The sequence below is a fragment of the Heterodontus francisci genome, chromosome 7 (assembly GCF_036365525.1).
Source record: "Heterodontus francisci isolate sHetFra1 chromosome 7, sHetFra1.hap1, whole genome shotgun sequence".
Classification (NCBI taxonomy): Eukaryota; Metazoa; Chordata; class Chondrichthyes; order Heterodontiformes; family Heterodontidae; genus Heterodontus; species Heterodontus francisci.
Genome location: NC_090377.1, coordinates 117,860,530 through 117,883,704, shown reverse-complemented (window position 1 = coordinate 117,883,704; position 23,175 = coordinate 117,860,530). Strand labels below are relative to the sequence as shown.

General features: G+C 43.7%; 1 protein-coding gene across 13 annotated transcripts in view; it reads left to right on the top strand.

Annotated features, from left to right (window-relative positions):
* The window catches only part of LOC137372267 (double-stranded RNA-specific editase 1-like), a 428,430-nt gene that overhangs the window by 216,853 nt on the left and 188,402 nt on the right, over nucleotides 1–23,175 (top strand). For 5 of the 13 annotated variants that reach the window (XM_068035999.1, XM_068035996.1, XM_068035986.1 and 2 more), the window contains one exon: nucleotides 16,661–16,761. The exons of the other annotated variants lie outside the window; for them this stretch is intronic. The gene's annotated coding sequence lies outside the window, so the exon portion shown is untranslated. The remainder of the gene's footprint in view (nucleotides 1–16,660; nucleotides 16,762–23,175) is intronic. 13 annotated transcript variants of the gene reach the window in all.

Below are 23,175 nucleotides of genomic sequence, written 5' to 3'. Positions count from 1 at the left end.
AGAATTTGATTTCAAACACAGGAATACGTTATAATGCTGCAGTATTCTCTTAAATTTTGCTTTATTCTGGTTATGATTTTTTGAGCCAGGTGTGTTTATGCTGTGTTGAGTTTGGCTGTGTGTACACTGAGCTATATCTTATTCAAGTGGTCAAGCATCATCTGCAGAGAGGACAGACAAGTTAACGTTTCATTTATGGACCCTTCACTAGAACTTCACCAGAGGGCGGCACAGTGGCGCAGTGGTTAGCACCGCAGCCTCACAGCTCCAGGGACCCGGGTTCGATTCCGGGTACTGCCTGTGTGGAGTTTGCAAGTTCTCCCTGTGTCTGCGTGGGTTTTCTCCGGGTGCTCCGGTTTCCTCCCACAAGCCAAAAGACTTGCAGGTTGATAGGTAAATTGGCCATTATAAATTGTCACTAGTATAGGTAGGTGGTAGGGAAATATAGGGACAGGTGGGGATGTTTGGTAGGCATATGGGATTAGTGTTCTTTTTTCTTTCTTTTGGGCCTCCTTATCTCGAGAGACAATGGATACGCGCCTGGAGGTGGTCAGTGGTTTGTGAAGCAGCGCCTGGAGTGGCTATAAAGGCCAATTCTGGAGTGACAGGCTCTTCCACAGGTGCTGCAGAGAAATTTGTTTGTTGGGGCTGTTGCACAGTTGGCTCTCCCCTTGCGCCTCTGTCTTTTTTCCTGCCAACTACTAAGTCTCTTCGACTCGCCACAATTTAGCACCTGTCCCCAGGTGGGGATGTTTGGTAGGCATATGGGATTAGTGTAGGATTAGTATAAATGGGTGGTTGATGTTCGGCACAGACTCGGTGGGCCGAAGGGCCTGTTTCAGTGCTGTATCTCTAATCTAATCTAAAACTTTGTTAATAGTTCTGCCCAAGAGTCCTCAATGGGTGTTGGTCTCTGGGATTTACTCGGAGCCCATGTTAATGAATACTGAATCTCGTCAAGGCTGTGTACTCTCGTCCTTGCTTTTCATCCTCTACACGAATGATTGTCGATCAGAACACGACGACATAAATGATTCTGAAGTACACTGATATAGTACTTGTGGGCCTCATCAAGAATAATAATAATAGGGACTAGGTGGAGAGATTCGTAAAATGGTGCGATGATAATTCTCTTAAATTGAACGAAAACAAGACAAAAGAACTAGTTATAGACTTTAGGAAAAAAACAGATAATATTGTTCCAGTAAAGATTCATGATGTGAACATTGAAATAGGCATTAAAGTTGATGATAAGTTGAATTGGGGGAACGGAGTAGTGATGTGATGGCCAAGGGGCATACACGATTATATTACCTCAAAGTTAAAATCCTTTTGAGTAGATCCCACAATTATGAAACTCTTCTACGTGGCCGTAGTTGAGAGTACTAAACTTTTTGAATGTCTCTCCTGGTACTGTTGTTTTCGGAATGGAGATTCTTTAAGAGTACAGAAATGGTTGAATCAGATAAGAAGGGTATTTGATGAGAAGATCTTTCTTGACGAAATCTGTTTTCCAAGAATTATGATGAAAGTAAGGATGCTATGAATGGTGAGAATCACCCCTTGTCTCAGTATTACCGTTGGATGCGAAACAGCTACTATCCCTTAGACGCAGGCCAAATTGGTTCTTGAACTCGTTTGTGCCTTTCTCTAAAGGACTTCTAACAGGAGCCTGATGAATGGATGACTATGCACACTCACGATGGGACTCATGGATTGATTATTTTAATGTACTGGAATTAGTATTTAACATATTTTAATGCAGTTAGATATTTTGTGAAAGGGCAATTTTTTTATTATTATTTGTATGTAAATTTTAATGAATGAGCAATGAACCCAAAATGAATTTCTGTTTGGACAATAAATTGAAATTGAATTGAATGAAATATTAACCATTCTGTTTTCTCCACAGTTGCTGCCTGATGTGCTGAGTATTTCCAACATTTTCTGTTTCTGTTTCAGACTCGCAGCTTCTAATGTATTTTGCATTTCACACTTAAAGGGAATGCATCATGGGGTTGTATCATATGTGGGATGCTTGTATTTGTTTGCAGCTCATACGGGTGTGTTTGTGTGGTATTTTAATATGACTGTACATGATCCCTATTTGACTTGCATTTGTATGGAAGATACTATCACATGCCTGGAATGAATATTGATCTTGATTTTGCAGCATGTTATCTCTTAAATCAGCCACATCTTTGACTCCTGTCATGCACGTTTTAGCAAGCTCAGGGTCCCAGAGTTTTGTACTAGATAATTTATGAACCTTGGCTTCAAAATTAGTTTCTGGAAGATTGTTATAATGAAAGATTGAACATTTTGACCACTGTTTTCTCCCACTTCACAACATTGCAAACAAGATATCATCAAAGTCACTATGTGTCTTTTCACTACATCCAAGTCCCCAACCACTGTTCTGAAGTTTTCAGTGGCCTTTTGCCATGTTAAGTCCTTGCAGCATAAAACTGATATATGTTCTTTGACTGATCAACTAATCAACTGAGTGACTTATTTTTTTTAAAAGTCCGTTTCTGGGATAATTGAGTTGCACAGTCAGAGTATGAGTTGCTACAAAAGTGAAAAATGAATTGCTTTAAATGTTGTTACGATCAGGTGACGAGGGGTCCCTCCTTCTTTGACCGCAACAGGATTTATTTCCTTTAAACAGTGGATGTGCTTAACAATTCAGTGAGTGTTTACTAAAGGCCTGCTCAAGTCACAAAAAAAACCCGATCCGCCCCGACCTGACCTGAGTCCGACCCGACCACCGCAATGTTCCCTTTACTTATCTTCCGACTCCCAATCTTCAGAAAGCTGCAGCATAAGCATGTTGACGTCATAGACATGCTCACTGCGCAGACTCAGAGTTTCCCTGCTTGATGTCCCGGACTCGCAGCTCAGGTAAGTTTTTAATTTTTAGCACTTACCTGCAATTCTTGTTGTGTGTGTCCGACCCGGACTCGGCCCAACCCGAGTCCGAAGGCCGGACCTGGAAGAGCGGCCCGACCCGATACATGTCGTCGGGTTCGGGTCGGGCAGCAGGCCTTTTATGTGCTATGATCATTAAAGAAAAAAATCGGACAGGTTTTCTAGAGTTTAAACAAGAACGAGGTTAGTTTATTGTATTTAACCAAAACCCAATAGAAGTAAAATAATAAACTATGCTCCAACTTTCTCACTTGCACATACACATGCGCACACACGCAAGAATCTCACACACACAAATAAGTTAGAGTGGAGAAGAATAGATTGGTTGGATCAGAGTATGGATCAATAAAAAGAATATACAGTTTGTGGAGTCTGGTAACTTAGTTATCTTCCGGCTGAACTCGTGGTCCTGAGGTTTCTAGCTAGTAGAGGTGGCCAGCTGGTTCAGGGTTTTCTTGGAGACAATGATGCAGATAGTTTTCTTCCCGGAGGTCTCTGTCTGCAACAATGATTGGCTTGGATGTCTGCAGCCGGCAGGCAGGGTTCGAACTTGAAGGGTGGCCTGGAGAGAGACAGACAGACAGACCCCACTTGGGTCCTTCACTGGTCAAACTCAGGTACATGTCTGCTGTAGAGAGAAGGAACTGCAAGTTTTCACATAGATGGAGGGTCTGTCACAGGATGGCCCAATGTATTTTCTCTCTCACAGTTTTATTAGATCAGGTCTAAGAATTCCAATCTCTGTCAGGTCTCGTTTCAGTGTTTTACCCCTTGAGTGGTTTGTCTCTACCAGTGTTAATGATCCAAGATGGCCTTGAATGTCTTGTTAATGAAGGCAAGGCAAGTATCTCATTCAAAATGCTCAAGCTGTTCTGGTTGAAGATTTTACTAGACCTATGTTTATAGCACGTTTAGCGAATTGGTCACACCGCAGATTAGGATTGCTGAGGGAGAAAGGGAATGGGTGACCAAAAGGCAGAGAAAGAGCAGGAAGGCAGCGCAGGTGTCCCCTGCGGTCATCTCCCTCCAAAACAGGTATACCGTTTTGGATACTGTTGAGGGAGATGGCTCACCAGGGGAAGGCAGCAGTAGCCAGGTTCATGGCACCGTGGCTGGCTCTGCTGATCGGCAGGGCGGGAAAAAGAGTGGAAGGGCTATAGTCATTGGGGATTCGATTGTAAGGGGAGTAGATAGGCGGTTCTGTGGTCGAAAACGAGACTCCCGAATGGTATGTTGCCTCCCAGGTGCACGGGTCAGGGATGTCTCAGATCGGCTGCAGAACATTCTGAAAGGGGAGGGTGAACAGCCAGTTGTCATTGTGCACATAGGCACCAATGATATAGGTAAAAAACGGGATGAGGTCCTACAAGCAGAATTTAGGGAGTTAGGAGCCAAGTTAAAAAGTAGGACCTCCGAGGTAGTAATCTCAGGATTGCTACCAGTGCCACGTGATAGTCAGATTAGAAATGAAAGAATAGTCAGGATGAATGCGTGGCTTGAGAGATGGTGCAGGAGGGAGGGGTTCAGATTTTTGGGACATTGGGACCGGTTCTGGGGGAGGTGGGACTATTACAAATTGGATGGTCTACACCTGGGCCGGACTGGAACCAATGTCCTTGGGGGTGCTTTTGCTAACGCTGTTGGGGAGGGTTTAAACTAATGTGGCAGGGGGATGGGAACCAAATGAGGAGGTCAGTGGACAGTAAGGAGGTAGTAACTAAAGCCTGTAAGGAACTAGATAATGAAGTCAGCGTGACTAAGGGGAAGAGTAGACAGGGAGCAGATGATGAATGCAAAGGGACTGGTGGTCTGAGGTGCATTTGTTTTAATGCAAGGAGTGTAGTAGGTAAGGCAGATGAACTTAGGGCTTGGATTAGTACCTGGGAGTATGATGTTATTGCTATTACTGAGACTTGGTTGAGGGAAGGGCACGATCGGCAACTAAATATCCCAGGATATCGATGCTTCAGGTGGGATAGAGAGGGAGGTAAAAGGGGTGGAGGAGTTGTTTTACTGGTCAAAGAGGATATTACAGATGTGCTGAAGGAGGGAACTATGGAGGACTCGAGCAGTGAGGCAACATGGACAGAACTCAGAAGTAGGAAGGGTGCGGTAACAATGTTGGGGCTGTACTACAGGCCTCCCAATAGCGAGCGTGAGATAGAGGTACAAATATGTAAACAGATTATGGAAAGATGTAGGAGCAACAGGGTGGTGGTGATAGGAGATTTTAATTTTCCCAACATTGACTGGGATTCACTTAGTGTTAGAGGTCTAGATGGAGCAGAATTTGTAAGGAGCATCAAGGAGGGTTTTCTAGAGCAGTATGTAAATAGTCCAACTCGGGAAGGGGCCATACTGGACCTGGTGTTGGGGAATGAGCCCGGCCAGGTGGTTGAAGTTTCAGTAGGGGACTACTTTGGGAATAGTGATCACAATTCTGTAAGTTTTAGAATACTCATGGACAAAGACGAGAGTGGTCCTAAAGGAAGAGTGCTAAATTGGGGGGAAGGCCAACTATACCAAAATTCGGCAGGAGCTGGGGAATGTAGATTGGGAGCAGCTGTTTGAAGATAAATCCACATTTGATATGTGGGAGGCTTTTAAAGAGAGGTTGATTAGCGTGCAGGAGAGACATGTTCCTGTGAAAATGAGGGATAGAAATGGCAAGATTAGGGAACCATGGATGACGGGTGAAATTGTGAGACTAGCTAAGAGGAAAAAGGAAGCATACATAAGGTCTAGGAGGCTGAAGAAAGACGAAGCTTTGAAAGAATATCGGGAATGTAGGACCAATCTGAAACGAGGAATTAAGAGGGCTAAAAGGGGTCATGAAATATCTTTAGCAAACAGGGTTAAGGAAAATCCCAAAGCCTTTTATTCATATATAAGGAGCAAGAGGGTAACTAGAGAAAGGATTGGCCCACTCAAGGACAAAGGAGGAAAGTTATGCGTGGAGTCAGAGAAAATGGGTGAGATTCTAAACGAGTACTTTGCATCGGTATTCACCAAGGAGGGGAACATGACGGATGTTGAGGTTAGGGACAGATGTTTGATTACTCTAGGTCAAGTCGGCATAAGGAGGGAGGAAGTGTTGGGTATTCTAAAAGGCATTAAGGTGGACAAGTCCCCAGGTCTGGATGGGATCTATCCCAGTTTACTGAGGGAAGCGAGAGAGGAAATAGCTGGGGCCTTAACAGATATCTTTGCAGCATCCTTAAACACGGGTGAGGTCCCGGAGGACTGGAGAATTGCTAATGTTGTCCCCTTGTTTAAGAAGGGTAGCAGGGATAATCCAGGTAATTATAGACCGGTGAGCCTGACGTCAGTGGTAGGGAAGCTGCTGGAGAAGATACTGAGGGATAGGATCTATTCCCATTTGGAAGAAAATGGGCTTATCAGTGATAGGCAACATGGTTTTGTGCAGGGAAGGTCATGTCTTACCAACTTAATAGAATTCTTTGAGGAAGTGACAAAGTTGATTGATGAGGGAAGGGCTGTAGATGTCATATACATGGACTTCAGTAAGGTGTTTGATAAGGTTCCCCATGGTAGGCTGATGGAGAAAGTGAAGTCGCATGGGGTTCAGGGTGTACTAGCTAGATGGATAAAGAACTGGCTGGGCAACAGGAGACAGAGAGTAGCAGTGGAAGGGAGTTTCTCAAAATGGAGACGTGTGACCAGTGGTGTTCCACTGGGATCCGTGCTGGAACCACTGTTGTTTGTGATATACATAAATGATTTGGAGGAAAGTATAGGTGGTCTGATTAGCAAGTTTGCAGACGACACTAAGATTGGTGGAGTAGCAGATAGTGAAGGGGACTGTCAGAGAATACAGCAGAATATAGATAGATTGGAGAGTTGGGCAGAGAAATGGCAGATGGAGTTCAATCAGGGCAAATGCGAGGTGATGCATTTTGGAAGATCCAATTCAAGAGTGAACTATACAGTAAATGGAAAAGTCCTGGGGAAAATTGATGTACAGAGAGATTTGGGTGTTCAGGTCCATTGTTCCCTGAAGGTGGCAACGCAGGTCAATAGAGTGGTCAAGAAGGCATACGGCATGCTTTCCTTCATCGGACGGGGTATTGAGTACAAGGGTTGGCAGGTCATGTTACAGTTGTATAAGACTTTGGTTCGGCCACATTTGGAATACTGCGTGCAGTTCTGGTCGCCACATTACCAAAAGGATGTAGATGCTTTGGAGAGGGTGCAGAGGAGGTTCACCAGGATGTTGCCTGGTATGGAGGGCGCTAGCTATGAAGAGAGGTTGAGTAGATTAGGATTATTTTCATTAGAAAGACGGAGGTTGAGGGGGGACCTGATTGAGGTGTACAAAATCATGAGAGGTATAGACAGGGTGGATAGCAAGAAGCTTTTTCCCAGAGTGGGGGATTCAATTACTAGGGGTCACGAGTTCAAAGTGAGAGGGGAAAGGTTTAGGGGGGATATGTGTGGAAAGTTCTTTACGCAGAGGGTGGTGGGTGCCTGGAACGCGTTGCCAGCGGAGGTGGTAGATGCGGGCACGATAGCGTCTTTTAAAATGTATTTAGACAGATACATGAATGGGCAGGAAGCAAAGAGAATACAGCCCCTTAGAAAATAGGCGACAGGTTTAGATAGAGGATCTGGATCGGCGCAGGCTTGGAGGGCCGAAGGGCCTGTTCCTGTGCTGTAATTTTCTTTGTTCTATGTCTCCACCGCAATACATTTGTATGTAGGGTATTTAGATGCAAATTGTGTTGGCTAGCAGTCATCCTTCTCAGTTTTTTTTTTGTCTCCTTTTTCAAGTTTAATTCAAGTTCTTTGTCTTTTGCTTTCTTTGGAAGTTTTATTCAGGTTTCCAGCCCATGAATTAAAAGAAAAGTCATAATTTGGCATAGCACGTGTTCATGATAATGTATTGCTGCAAGCCTGAAACAGAAAATGTTGGAAAAACTCAGCACATCGGGCAGTAACTGTGGAGAGAACAGAATGGTTAATATTTCATTCAATTGGATTCAATTTCAGTTTATTGTCCATACAGAAATTCATTTTGGGTTCATTGCTCATTTATTAAAATTACATATGAATAATAACAAAACATTACAATACATTGTTTTTTTTTTGCTAATCGGTAACTCCGAATATGTATCTTCAACATATCTTATATAGGGTTGGTGAGTCCAATTGGACAGTTTTGTAGCTGAAGCTGGAACATGCATGTGTGGGTGTGTGTCTGTAATTCACACTGACATATGCAGTTCAATGTTTCGGTGCTGGGGCATTTCTCACACGAAGAGGTGAATCCTGGAGTCAGACAGTATGTATATGGTTTTAATTTTTTCATTCTGAGCTTTCAGATGGGATTCATGCTTTGTCCAAGGGATCATTTACATTGTGCAATGGAGTATTGAGTCATGGCTACGTCTTAAATGCTGCTGTTCAAAAGTAATACCATTTTACACATTTAAAACTTGATCTTTGATTATTTTTCTGTGGCAAAGACAGTGTGTGGAAACTGTCATGTATTGGGGGATTTATACCATTCACAGTGGAGTACTGATTATCTTTCCACCACTGTACTTCGCTTTTTGTTCCACGAGTCTTAACTATGGGCATTAATCACCCTGGCTGAGATTCAGCAGACTGGCAATCAAGCGAGCAACCCTCATTGTCTGTATTGCTCAGCATGGTGCATGTCAAATTGAGGTTCTTTGACAAAGGTGGACACCCCTTTTTCCAGTTCTGATGAAAGGTTAATTTACCTGTTCTCTTCACAGATACTGATGGACCTGCTGTGTTTCCAGAATTTTATGTTTTTGCTTTTCATCGATTATTGTTTAATTCATTCCCACTTATCTCCAAGAATTCCTACTTTAAAGTTTTTTCCTTTCTATGACATGTGAACATGGAGCATTATTTCTCCTTGACCTCTCTGCAGTTTTTAGATTTGTTGTCTGACATCCAATCTTGAATGAGCTGCAGTTTTCTCTAGCTAAAAACCGAATGATGGGTGAGGAGAATAGGATACAGATACATAAACAATGCATAGATTGAAGCCATTGTTTTTCAGTGCGCACTACATTCCCATGCCTTTGCCATCGATTCCATCCCTCCTACTTTGGCAAGTGTCTCAGGCGGAACGAGGCGCCCTCAGTGTCTTCTTCAACCCTGAACTCAGCTTCCAACTCTATTTCCTTTCCATCACAAAGGCTACCTACCTCTACTTCCATGTCATTGCCTACCTGTATCCCAACCTGAGCCAGTCTGCTGTTGAAGCCCTCATTCATTCCTTAGTCACCACCAAATTCATCTATTCTAATGCTTTCCTTGCCGGCCTCCCATACTGTACCCTCTGTAATCTTCAGTTCATACAAAGCTTTGTCCACTTCATCCATTACCCATCAATCCAGCTTGCTGACCTGCATTGACTTCTGCTCCCAACAGTGCTTCATCGTTGTTTTTAAATCCTTTCATGGCCTCACCACCCCCCCCGTCCCCCCAGATTTGTAACTTTCTCCAGCAATACAGTCATCTGAATTCAGTTCCTCTCTGGTCTATTGCGCATTCCCTTTTGTTCCATATAGGAGACTGTGCTTTCATCCACCTAAACTCTGTGCTGTGGAGTTCCCTCCCTTAACTTCTCTGTTTCTCCACGTTTTAAGACTCTCCTTTTTAAAATAAAAACCCTTTCTGGCCAAACCTTTAGTCATCACTCCTACTATTTCCTCCTTTGGCTTAGTCCCCATTTTGCCCTCATGCCAATGTGAAGTGCCTTAGGGCATTTACAATATTAAAGGTGCATGTTGTCTTTACTTTAATTGCCTGCACCTTAGAGAAGCCTTAGTTTCTTTTTTTCATTCTCAATGATTTCAACCTCCATCTCAGTTCGTCATGCTCCATCTCCTCTGAGTTTGTTGTCGTCGTATCCTCCCTTAGTCTCTCCCTCCATATAAATTTCCCAACCCATATTCATCTCGTGATCTCACATGACTTCGCTACTCCCATCGTGTGAATCATGGATAAGACCATGTTTGATCACTTCCTTTCTCTCTACCCACATCGCCCTTCCCCTTCTTATCCTACTTCCTTCTTTGCCCCCTGGAAAAAACCCTCTTCCAATTCAGTTACAACTGCACTTTCAAAATCCCAACTCTCTCGCCTTTGGCCCTCCATTTACCACAACATTTCTGCAACTAGTGATCTGCTCAACCACACTCTTAACTCCACCTTCAATGCCCTATTCCCCATTAAAAGCATTATTGTGTCTCACCTTGGCTGTTCCCCTAATATGCCCTCATCTCTGCTACTTTAAGTACAAGGGACACAAACTTGAATGGTTTAGCCATTCACGCCAGGAGCACTAGAGAGTCCTGCTCTTGCCTACCAAAACTGCTCATTATTCCAGGATCATCCTGGAATGCAAAGATAACCCCCCAGCTTCTTTGCTGCACACTGGCTTCTTAAAACCCAATACTGAACAAGCAGAAATTTCATCCAACTAAATGTTGGGAAGACTGAAGCCATCATCTTTGGTCCCCGCAACAAATTCCCTTCCCTAGCCACCGACTCCGTCCTTCTCCCTGGCAACCTTGGTGTCATATTTGATCCGGAGATGAGCTTCCGAGCATATATCCGTGCCATCACTAAGCTCTCCCATTTCCACCTCCGTAACATCGCCCGACTCTGCCCATGCCTCAATTTATCTGTTGCTGAAACCTTCATCCATGCCATTGTTAACTTGAGACTTGACGATGCCAATGCACTCCTGGCTAGCCTCCCACATTCTACCCTCCTTAAACTTGAAGTCATCCAAAACTCTGCTTTCAATGTCCTAACTCGCACCAAGTCCTGTCCATCCATTACCTCTGTGCTGGCTGACCTACATTGGCTCCCAGTTAAGCACTACCTCAATTCTAAAATTTTCATTCTTGTTTTCAAATGCCTCCATGGCCTTGCCCCTCCCAATCTCTGTCATCTCCTCCAGCCCTCCAACCCTCCAAGATCTCTGCACTGTGCATCCCCGATTTTAATCCACCATTGACAACTGAACCATCAGCTATGTCGGTCCTAAGATCTGGAATTCCCTCCCTAAACCTCTCCTCCTTTAAGATGTTCCTTAAAACCTACCTCTTTGACCAAGCTTTTGGTCATTAGCCCTAATATCCCCTTATGTGGCTTGTTGTCATATTTTGTTCGATAACGCTCCTGTGAAGCACCATGGGATGTTTTACTACTTTTAAAGGTGCTATATAAATGCAAGTCATGGTTTCTCCAGTGCTGCTCCCTTCCTCTTCATTCAGAGTTGATAAATTAGCTTTTGACCCACTTTTTCCTTTGATAATCAGGCATACAGAGTTTGCAAGAGCCTGAACTGTGACCAGAAGAGTGGGTGTAATCACTGTGAAATGGAGCTTCAGTTCGATTTAATAGTGCAGATGGGCTAAGGCTCTCTGGTTTCATACTGTCAGTGCTGCTGCCGATCGACCTGTCATGATTAATTGAAGGTCTGTGTTTCAAAGTGCTCAAATGGGAGTGCTCTCCATTAACTGCTTGATTAATCTCTTTTACCTAATGCTTTAAAATATGTGCAGTATTAGTGGTCATTATTTTGGTGGGATATGATTAAAAAGAAAGGACAGATGGTTAATTGGAGAGATTGTTTTTATCTTGAGTGATTTCAGTCTGGATGCGTTCTTCAATTCAGCTGTCCAAGCTTCATATGAAGTGCAAGATCAGTGAAGAGAGACAACCCAATTCAAGTGGAGACTAGTTTTTACCAACATGCATCCACTGCTACAGAATTCCTCCACGGATGATCCATTGCCTAATTTCAGTTTTCAATAGATTAACAGTATGTAAACAAATTTAATGGGCTTTTCTATTTCTGCATTAATTTGGTTTTGCTTTTAGATGTAGGTACAGGTTGGATGTCCAAAATCCGGCTGTCCGAAAACCAGAGTTGTCCCAAAACTGGACATTTTTGAAAATATTGAGGATACTATCGTTTGCCATCAGGAGCTGGTTTTAATCAGCAAAGATGGACAGAATGAAAGTCTGTTCAGAATCATGTACCACTCAATGTGAAAATCAATTCAGGAACCTTTAAAGTTCCACTAATTGACAATTTGACCAAGAGGGTTAGAAAATGGCCGATATGGGAAATAGAAGAAGTGAAGTGGCAAATGCTTTTGAAGTTTAGGTGGATGCACATTGGAGCTTTGTACTCCTTTCATGTGTCTCTCATTCATTGAATTTGGCTTAGGATAGGCTACCTGATTCTATTGTCCGAAATCCAGGAAAATCCGAAATCCAGCATGGTCTTGGTCCCGAGGGTGCCGGACTTTGGACATCCAGCCTATAATGGGTTGACTTGGGATGGGAAACTTGCTTTTCATTCAACAGTGGCTTGTATTTACTTTAAAGTAGTAAAACATCCCAAGGAGCTTCACTGGTGTGGTCAAACAAAATTGGACACCAAGCCACAGAGACATTAGGACAGATGACCAAAAGCTTGGTCAGAGAGGTAGGTTTTAAGGAGCATCTTAAAGGAGGAAAAAGTGACAGAGGTTTAGGGAGGGAATTCCAGAGCTTGGGAGCGAGCCAGCTGAGGGCACATTCGGCAATCATAGGTGAAGGAAAACAAGGATGTGCAAGAGGCCAGATTGGAGGAGTGCATAGATCTTGGAGGGTTGTCGGGCTGGAGGAGGTAACAGAGATGTGGAGTGTCAGGCCATAGAGGGATTTGAACATAAGGATAAGAATCTGTGGTCTTGCTGGACTGGGAGCCAGTGTAGTTTATCAAGCAATGGGTGAATGTGGACCTGGTGTGACTTAGGATGCAGGCAGCAGAGTTTTGGAAGAGCCCAAAATGAATCTTCCAGATATAAATTATAAACTTTGGCCAATTTTTCAATGTCTATCCAGAAAAACTGCAGAAGCTATTAGGATGCTGAGTAGGTGTTTGCCTGGTTGCGTGCCCTTTTAACAGTCATGTTCACTTATTAGAAATGACATTGCTGGGACCTATACAGTGAGAAGTTATGTAATAGTCTCACTGATGAGCAAGCATGACAAACAAACTTCAGACAGCTATTTGTAAACAGAACAATGGGGCATTCCACCTCTGCAACATAACAGATGTGCAGTTGCAATGAGAAATAATTGCTTTGTACTTCTGCACAGCAAGTAGGGCATATTCCTGCTGTCTCACAAATGGGCTAGGTATGCAAGGATCCTGCACCAATAAAGCACAATTGTGCTTTAAGTTTATTAGGTTTGGCATAACTTCCAGATTAATGCTTGGAATGTACATTCTACTTAGTGATTCAAACTTGTTCTACTTTTGATGGGTTCAAATTATTCACGGTTTAAGCTAATTATGTACAAAAAAGCTGCATAATTGTATTGGACAATCATTTTATGTTGCAACGTATGGTTGGCATCCTTCCATCTGCAAAAGATAATAGCCACATAGCAGACAATCCATTTAGGTTGGGTGTCTTCTCGTGGTGCACCTTTGCTGATGGCTGTGAAGGCCAATCCTTGAGAGACAGGTTCTGCCACAAGTGCTGCCAAGTGACGCTGTAGGTTGGTGTTTTTGACATTGGTGCCTGTTTGCCAAGCTGCTGCAGCAACTGGGCATCATGGCAGCGCACACCAGTCTACATGATGTGTCACCATTTCCCTCTTTGTCAGCTAGTGACTCCCAGATGAAATAGTCGACATTTAGGGCCTTCATGTCAGGCTTGCAAGCATCCTTAAAGCAGAAATTTGGGGGCCCTGCTGGTCATCTAGCCCCGGCTACCTAACCATACAGAAAGTTCTTCAGTATGTGACTGTCTTCCATCCTGCAAATGTGACTGATTCACCAGAGCTGTTTAATTAGTGCTAACACACTTGAGAGCTCTGCCTTTGAGAGGACAGTTGCATTTCTGATTTTGTTCTGCCAGGATATACCCTGGATATAGCCAGTGCCAGAAAATTGGGACCAGATGATTTTTATCTCCCAACTCCTTCCGTCCCTCCACTTCCCTAGATGTGATCACAAGATATTTGACCAATAATGAAGACCATTCAACCCATCTTAGGATCATCCTAGATGCATGGACTGGCACTGTCAACAGTTACCATTGACCAGAAACTGAATTTGAGCAGCCAGATAAATACTGTGACTACAAGAGCAGGTCAGAGGCTGGGAATTCTGCACTGAGTAACCCATCTCCTGACTTCCCAAAGCCTGTCCACCATCTACAAGGCACAAGTCAGGAGTGTGATGGGAATACTCTCCACTTGCCTGGATGGGTGCAGCTCCAACAACACTCAAGAAGCTCGACACCATTCAGGACAAAGCAGCCCACTTGATTGGCACCTCATCCACCACCTTCAACATTCACTCCCTCCACCACCAACGCACAGTGGCAGCAGTGTGTACCATCTACAAAATACTCTGCAGTGACTCACCAGGCTCCTTCAGCAACTGCGACCTCTACCACCTAGAAGGACAAGGGCAGCAGATGCATGGGAACACCACCACCTGCAAGCTCCCCTCCAAGCCACACACCATCCTGACTTGGAACTATATCACCGTTGCTTCACTGTCTCTGGGTCAAATCCTGGAACTCCATTCCTAACAGTACTGTTGGTGTACCTACACCACATGGACTGCAGCGGTTCAAGAAGGCGACTGAACATCGCCTCTCGAGAGCAATTTGGGATGGGCAATAAATGCTGGTCTAACCAGTGACGCTCATATCCTGTAAAAAAAAATAAATAAATCCTGCACTCCACCATTTCAGCATCTAATTGTTTCTTGAATGATATCCACTGTTTTCACCTGCAGTACTTTACGTCTTTCTTTCTTGTTGCTCACCATTCCCAGCAAAACAGTTTGTTTATCCCTCCAGTAATAAATGAATGTACTTAATTTTGTATTAAAGTGACATACTGAGATTGCGAGTTCTTGTTTAGTAGTATTAACCATTGCTGAAAGGATGAGAGAAGTATGGCATTTTCATTTTTAATCATAATTTTCGATTCTTTGAAGGTTAATTGAGCCTTTAGCCTCTTCAATTGTTAAAATTAGGACAGGAAGACCTTCAGGTATTTTTTTCAAATGCGTATTAGTTTCCTAATTTTCCTCACAAAGCCTTTGTTTACTTTGCCTATAATGCTACTTTTGATTTATAACATTGAGGAATCGAATGCCAGTTAAATGTTGTGGCTCTATGGAGTTTCGGTCATACGTTTTTATGGAGCATCGTGTACACCTGGTTAAATAATCTTCAGATATTGTTGCTCTTGGGAGGCACACAGTCAGGATAATTCCAGGTGGGCTACTTTTGCTTTGGTTCAGAGTCTTGGAAATGAATTAATTGGAGTTTTTCTTATTGTGAAGGAAATTGATCCAAGCAGATGCTTTACTACAGAGAGAGGTTAATTTATACTATGGGGCACCAGTTTATAAATGAGCACGTTGTAAGTATTAAAGGAAGTCAGGTGAAAGTTTTTCATGCAAAGACCATTAGAGTTATGGAATATGTTACTAGATGAGGCTGTGGAAGTGGAATTCAAAGCAATATGATGTATTTCTGGAAGATATTGAAGAATATAGTGCAACGGCAAGTAAGTCAGGTTGATGACTGTACTGCTATAGATTTGAGCCACATTTATTTTAATAATTTGAGTATCTTTCTCATCCATATCACTGTTGAGCATGAATCTGAGTTTAACCAAAGTAATTGATAAAAATTATCACTTAAGGTTTGATTTCTTTCATTGAATAAATTGAAATGGCTCAAATGTCCAGTGTTCAATGAGGTCATTGTTACTGGTGCAAGAATGTGCTCTTCCCAAGTACAGGTAGTGTTTTTGAACCTCACCTAAACAGCGCATCCATCGTTCAGATCTGAGAGACTTCAATCAGCGATGATAGATTTCTACCCAGCAGTTTCTAAGTGCACGAACCTGTATACTGACAACAGTTAATAACATTTCAACATACTGGTTCTGATGAGGTCTGTTCCCAGTGGAACTGGGAAAGTCATTAGACTTTAACATAACTGCTCAGGACATTCTTGTCCTGGTGTCAGTCCTAACTATTCCTAGTCCTTCCAGCTGTATGGTCATATTGCTGGACTGAAAGGCAGAGCTTTATGTTCATCTAAATTGTGTCCTGTACTGATGTATCTTGTTCTTGATAACAGATGTTCTTAAGATCCCAACTGCACTGTGTTTCATAGAATCATACAGCATTTGGCCTATTATGTTTTAGAGAGTTTTAGAGATACAGCACTGAAACAGGCCCTTCGGCCCACCGAGTCTGTGCCGACCATCAACCAACCATTTATACTAATCCTACACGAATCCCATATTCCAATAACATCCCCACCGGTCCCTATATATTTCCCTACCACCTACCTATACTAGGGTCAATTTATAATAGCCAATTAACCTACCAACCTGCAAGTCTTTGGCATGTGGGAGGAAACCGGAGCACCCGGAGGAAACCCACGCAGACACAGGGAGAACTTGCAAACTCCGCACAGGCAGTACCCAGAATCGAACCCGGGTCCCTGGAGCTGTGAGGCAGCAGTGCAAACCACTGCGCCACTGTGCCGCCCCAAATGCCTGAACTATCTCTTGAAAAAAGTATCCTCTTCGTGGTATTCCCTCAGTCTATCTCCATAGTCATACAATTTTTAAATTTTCATATATTTAACCACTTTCCTTTTGGAACCTATTATAGATTCTGCCTCCACCATCGATTCTGGTTGGGCATTCCGTATCTGAACAATCCTCAGCAAAAATAATCCTAATCTCCTAAATATCTTGTTCATCTAACTCAAGGTAATACTTTTCAATATGAAAAAATTGAACAAATTCTAATGTGACAGTGAGACCTAAAGTTACCAAATCTTTTTTAGAACAGAACCATACTGGATGCTCAAGGCAAGGTTTTTTTTATTTGTTCGTGGGATGTGGGCGTCGCTGGATAGGCCAGCATTTATTGCCCATCCCTAATTGCCCTTGAACGGAGTGGCTTGCTGGGCCATTTCAAAGAGCATTTAGGAGTCAACCACATTGCTGTGGGTCTGGAGTCACATGTAGGCCAGACCAGGTAGGGACGGCAGATTTCCTTCCCTAAAGGACATTAGTGAACCAGATGGGTTTTTACATCAATCAACAATGGTTATGAGACTAATTGCAGATTTATTAATTGAATTCAAATTTCACCATCTGCTGTGGTCGGATACAAACTCCTGTCCCCAGAGCTCTAGCCTGGGCCTCTGGATTACTAGTCCAGTGACATTGCCACTACGCCACTGCCTCCCCTAAAGTGCAGGGGTTGCTGCTTCTAGCTGATGATTCTAAGATTTTATTTTTGAAATTCAACGATAATTGGTTGAGCAGTGATCACTATTACCCAAGTTAGTTAACTTAACCAAGAACCTATTCCACTGTCATTTTATGTCTTTAGTAATTTATCTGACAATTTTACCAATTATATAGTGTACAGAGCCATTCACTGGAGCTACTTGATGTAGCACTGAGACATTTGTGGCCTTTTTGAAAAATTTAGATGATCTGTAGACGTTTAGTCTTTTGCGAGGAGCAGCCTTGATAGAACGGGGTGCGGAGCGGACTTTCAGCTGAGCGGTCAATTTCAGTAAGTTACAAGTTAATCCCTTTTTTGTTTCGGAGGACCGGGGACTGCTGGGTAGGGGAAAACTATTTATTTGGGCAGTGTTAAAATCTTTGTCTTTTGCGAGGAGCAGCCTTGATAGAACGGGGTCCGGAGCGGACTTTCAGCTGAGCGGTCAATTTCAGTAAGTTACAAGTTAATCCCTTTTTTGTTTCGGAGGACCGGGGACTGCTGGGTAGGGGAAAACTATTTATTTGGGCAGTGGCAGTACCCGAGACACTACACGTGTAGTGTCTCCCACCCACCCTCCTCCTCTAACCAAAAAAAAAAGGACTCTAGTGTGTTGATAAGGTAAGCTTTTTATTTTAAAAGTTCAGTCCGTCGGATTGCTAAGCGAACAAGTTTTGACTTTTTTTTTCGTTTGGTTTTTCAGTAGATTTATTGGGAATCTAGAATAGTGGGAATGGAGGTAAAGGCAGTTGTATGTTCCTCCTGCAGAATGTGGGAGGTAGGGGTCGCCAAGAGTGTCCCTGCTGACTGCATCTGCGGGAAGTGCACCCAACTCCAGCTCCTCGCAGACCGCGTTAGGGAACTGGAGCTGGAGCTGGATGAACTTCGGATCATTCGGGAGGCGGAGGGGATTATTGACAGGAGTTATAGGGAGGCAGTCACACCTCAGGTAAAAGAAGTAGGTAGATGGGTTACCGTCAGGGGAAGGAAAGGGAACCAGCAGGCAGTGCAGGGATCCCCTGTGGCCGTTTCCCTCAACAACAGGTATACCGTTTTGGATACTGTTGGGGGGGACGACTTACCAGGGGTAAGCAATGGGGTGCAGATCTCTGGCACAGAGTCTGTCCCTGTTGCTCAGAAGGGAAAAGGGAAGAGGAGCAGAGCATTAGTCATTGGGGACTCCATAGTTAGGGGAACAGATAGGAGGTTCTGTGGGAACGAGAGAGACTCACGGTTGGTGTGTTGCCTCCCAGGTGCCAGGGTACGTGATGTCTCCGATCGTGTTTTTGGGATCCTTAAGGGGGAGGGGGAGCACCCCCAAGTCGTGGTCCACATAGGCACCAACGACATAGGTAGGAAGAGAGATGGGGATTTAAGGCAGAAATTCAGGGAGCTAGGGTGGAAGCTTAGAGCGAGAACAACCAGAGTTGTTATCTCTGGGTTGTTGCCTGTGCCACGTGCTAGCGAAGAGAGGAATAGGGAGAGAGAGGAGTTGAACACGTGGCTGCAGGGATGGTGTAGGAGGGAGGGTTTTGGTTTCCTGGATAATTGGGGCTCTTTCTGGGGTAGGTGGGACCTCTACAAACAGGATGGTCTTCACCTGAACCAGAGGGGTACCAATATCCTGGGGGGGAGATTTGTTAGTGCTCTTCGGGGGGGTTTAAACTAAATCAGCAGGGGAATGGGAACCTAAATTGTAGTTCCAGTGTACAGGCTGTTGAGAGTAGTGAGGTAGGGGATAAGGTTACAGGGACGCAAGAGGGCACTGGCAAGCAAGAACTTGGTTTAAAGTGTGTCTACTTCAACGCCAGGAGCATCCGGAATAAGGTGGGTGAGCTTGCAGCATGGGTTGGTACCTGGGATCCTGATGTTGTGGCCATTTCGGAGACATGGGTAGAGCAGGGGCAGGAATGGATGTTGCAGGTTCCGGGATTTAGTTGTTTCAGAAAGAACAGAGAAGAGGGTAAAAGAGGGGGGGGTGTGGCATTGTTAATCAAGGAAAGTATTACAGCGGCAGAAAGGACGTTTGAGGACTCGTCTACTGAGGTAGTATGGGCCGAGGTTAGAAACAGGAGAGGAGAGGTCACCCTGTTGGGAGTTTTCTATAGACCTCCGAATAGTTCCAGAGATGTAGAGGAAAGGATAGCGAAGATGATTCTCGACAGGAGCGAGAGTAACAGGGTAGTGGTTATGGGGGACTTTAACTTTCCAAATATTGACTGGAAATACTATAGTTCGAGTACTTTAGATGGGTCTGTTTTTGTCCAGTGTGTGCAGGAGGGTTTTCTGACACAGTATGTGGACAGGCCAACCAGGGGCGATGCCACATTGGATTTGGTACTGGGTAATGAACCCGGCCAGGTGTTCGATTTAGATGTAGGTGAGCACTTTGGCGATAGTGATCACAATTCGGTTAGGTTTACCTTAGCGATGGGCAGGGACAGGTATATACCGCAGGGCAAGAATTATAGCTGGGGGAAAGGAAATTATGACGCGATTAGGCAAGATTTAGGATGTGTAGGATGGGGAAGGAAACTGCAGGGGATGGGCACAAACGAAATGTGGAGCTTATTCAAGGAGCAGCTAATGCGTGTCCTTGATAAGTATGTACCTGTCAGGCAGGGAGGAAATTGTCGAGCGAGGGAGCCGTGGTTTACTCAAGAAGTTGAAGCGCTTGTCAAGAGGAAGAGGGCGGCTTATGTTAGGATGAGACGTGAAGGCTCAGTTAGGGCGCTTGAGAGTTACAAGCTAGCCAGGAAGGATCTAAAGGGAGGGCTAAGAAGAGCAAGGAGAGGACACGAGAAGTCATTGGCGGATAGGATCAAAGAAAACCCTAAGGCTTTCTATAGGTATATCAGGAATAAACGAATGATAAGAGTTAGAACAGGGCCAATCAAGGATAGTAGTGGGAAGTTGTGTGCGGAATCAGAGGAGATAGGGGAAGCGTTAAATGAATATTTTTCGTCAGTATTTACAGTAGAGAAAGAAAATGTTGCCGAGGAGATTACTGAGATACAGCCTACTAGGCTAGATGGGATTGAGATTCACAAGGAGGAGGTGTTAGCAATTTTGGAAAGAGTGAAAATAGATAAGTCCCCTGGGCCAGATGGGATTTATCCTAGGATTCTCTGGGAAGCCAGGGAGGAGATTGCAGAGCCGTTGTTGTTGATCTTTAAGTCGTCATTGTCGACAGGAGTAGTGCCGGAGGACTGGAGGATAGCAAATGTTGTCCCCTTGTTCAAGAAGGGGAGTAGAGACAGCCCTGGTAATTATAGACCTGTGAGCCTTACTTCGGTTGTGGGTAAAATGTTGGAAAAGGTTATAAGAGACAGGATTTATAATCATCTTGAAAAGAATAAGTTCATTTGCGATAGTCAGCACGGTTTTGTGAAAGGTAGGTCGTGCCTCACAAACCTTATTGAGTTTTTCGAGAAGGTGACCAAACAGGTGGATGAGGGTAAAGCCGTGGATGTGGTGTATATGGATTTCAGTAAGGCGTTTGATAAGGTTCCCCACGGTAGGCTATTGCAGAAAATATGGAAGTATGGGGTTGAAGGTGATTTAGAGCTTTGGATCAGAAATTGGCTAGCTGAAAGAAGACAGAGGGTGGTGGTTGATGGCAAATGTTCATCCTGGAGTTTAGTTACTAGTGGTGTACCGCAAGGTTCTGTTTTGGGGCCACTGCTGTTTGTCATTTTTATAAACGACCTGGATGAGGGTGTAGAAGGGTGGGTTAGTAAATTTGCGGATGACACGAAGGTCGGTGGAGTTGTGGATAGTGTCGAAGGGTGTTGTAGGGTACAGAGGGACATAGATAGGCTGCAGAGCTGGGCTGAGAGATGGCAAATGGAGTTTAATGCGGAGAAGTGTGAGGTGATTCACTTTGGAAGGAGTAACAGCAATGCAGAGTACTGGGCTAATGGGAAGATTCTTGGTAGTGTAGATGAGCAGAGAGATCTTGGTATCCAGGTACATAAATCCCTGAAAGTTGCTACCCAGGTTAATAGGGCTGTTAAGAAGGCATATGGTGTGTTAGCCTTTATTAGTAGGGGGATCGAGTTTCAGAGCCACGGGGTCATGATGCAGCTGTACAAAACTCTGGTGAGGCCGCACCTGGAGTATTGCGTGCAGTTCTGGTCACCGCATTATAGGAAGGATGTGGAAGCTTTGGAAAGGGTGCAGAGGAGATTTACTAGGATGTTGCCTGGTATGGAAGGAAGGTCTTACGAGGAAAGGCTGAGGGACTTGGGGTTGTTTTCGTTAGAGAGAAGGAGGAGGAGAGGTGACTTAATAGAGACATACAAGATAATCAGAGGGTTAGATAGGGTGGATAGTGAGAGTCTTTTTCCTCGGATGAGGATGGCAAACACGAGGGGACATAGCTTTAAGTTGAGGGGTGAAAGATATAGGACAGATGTCAGAGGTAGTTTCTTTACGCAGAGAGTAGTAGGGGCGTGGAACGCCCTGCCTGCAACAGTAGTAGACTCGCCAACTTTAAGGGCATTTAAGTGGTCATTGAATAGACATATGGATGTAAATGGAATAGTGTAGGTCAGATGATCGGCGCAACATCGAGGGCCGAAGGGCCTGTACTGCGCTGTAATATTCTAATTCTAATTCTAATTAGTGTACTTTTTCAATGTTGCAGTACAACATAAGAGGGAACATGATGAAATCCAATTAAGTGCAATTCATTTAAACTTGCAAGTGTAGCTTAGAATATTTGTCAGTGTTGTACCCTGTTGAAACCAGTTATGAAAGGATTGGTTTGATTGAGTACCAGTCTTAATGGTCTAGAATTGTAACACATAGTGTAAATGAATGATATAACTATCAGTTTTTTTTCAATTACATAGAGTATTACAAATCTAACTGTACAGTAGGAACAGAGTGTGAGTGGGGGCAGGGAAGCAACTACAGCCAGTTTGAAACTTGGGTTTGTAATGTTTGAAGCACAGTTCGATTGGTGATGGTGCTGACTAGTAATGAAGTGTTACTCTCAGCACATGTACTAGAAAATTAAGTGCTGTAATGAATTGTGTTTTTAGCTGTCAAGACTGGTATTAAGGCTGCTGCCAGAGCTAACAGTATCACAAATGTGATTCTGAGGGCACAGGATATCATACTGAAAAAGAACAACCTAATGCATGCTGTGACAATCCTGTTTTAGTTAATGAATATATCTGTACTTGGAATTTCAGACTAAATAAGGCTTTTCTGAATAGTCCTGTTTGAGAACTCCTCAGGTAGTCTGTGACATAGAGTAGTGACCTGCAATTGTAGTAGTTCAGGTGGTCTGTCTTCAATACCCATTAATTTGTGGTGCACTTGCTGATAGCTGGTGTGTACATATCTATGGCTCAGTACAAACTTGAGCATTGGAGACCAGGAAGATCCAAGACTTCATCTCGATGTCTGCTCAGGTGGCTCATCTAGTGGAAAACAATAATTGACTTTGTAGTCTGTGTGGTAGAAAGAAGGAAAAATAAGGTCGGATACTCAATTTGCATCACTGCCCAGTGCTGTTCTGTGAAGATAGAATAACTAGGGTACAATAGCTTGCTGACACTTGCTGTTTAGTCGTGCACCTAAAGAGTGGTTACTTGGATGAGGTTAGTGCTCTCGGAGTCCTATCCTGGCATGGAGCAGCGCCTTCAGGAGAGGAGAGCATAACATTGGATGCTGCTTCAGCCTGTTTGCATTAAAGGATAAGGATCTGTCCTTTGAAGGTCTTGCTCCTAGAGTTACTTTGCCCCTCCCAAGTTTTGGCATTTTCTACTGATTATAATTGAATATTAAAAATTTTCTTATTAACCAGTAAATCTTGCGAATGATCCTTCAAATCTTCCACTTAAGCTGTTGAGCCAGATGAATTTAGTTGATACTGT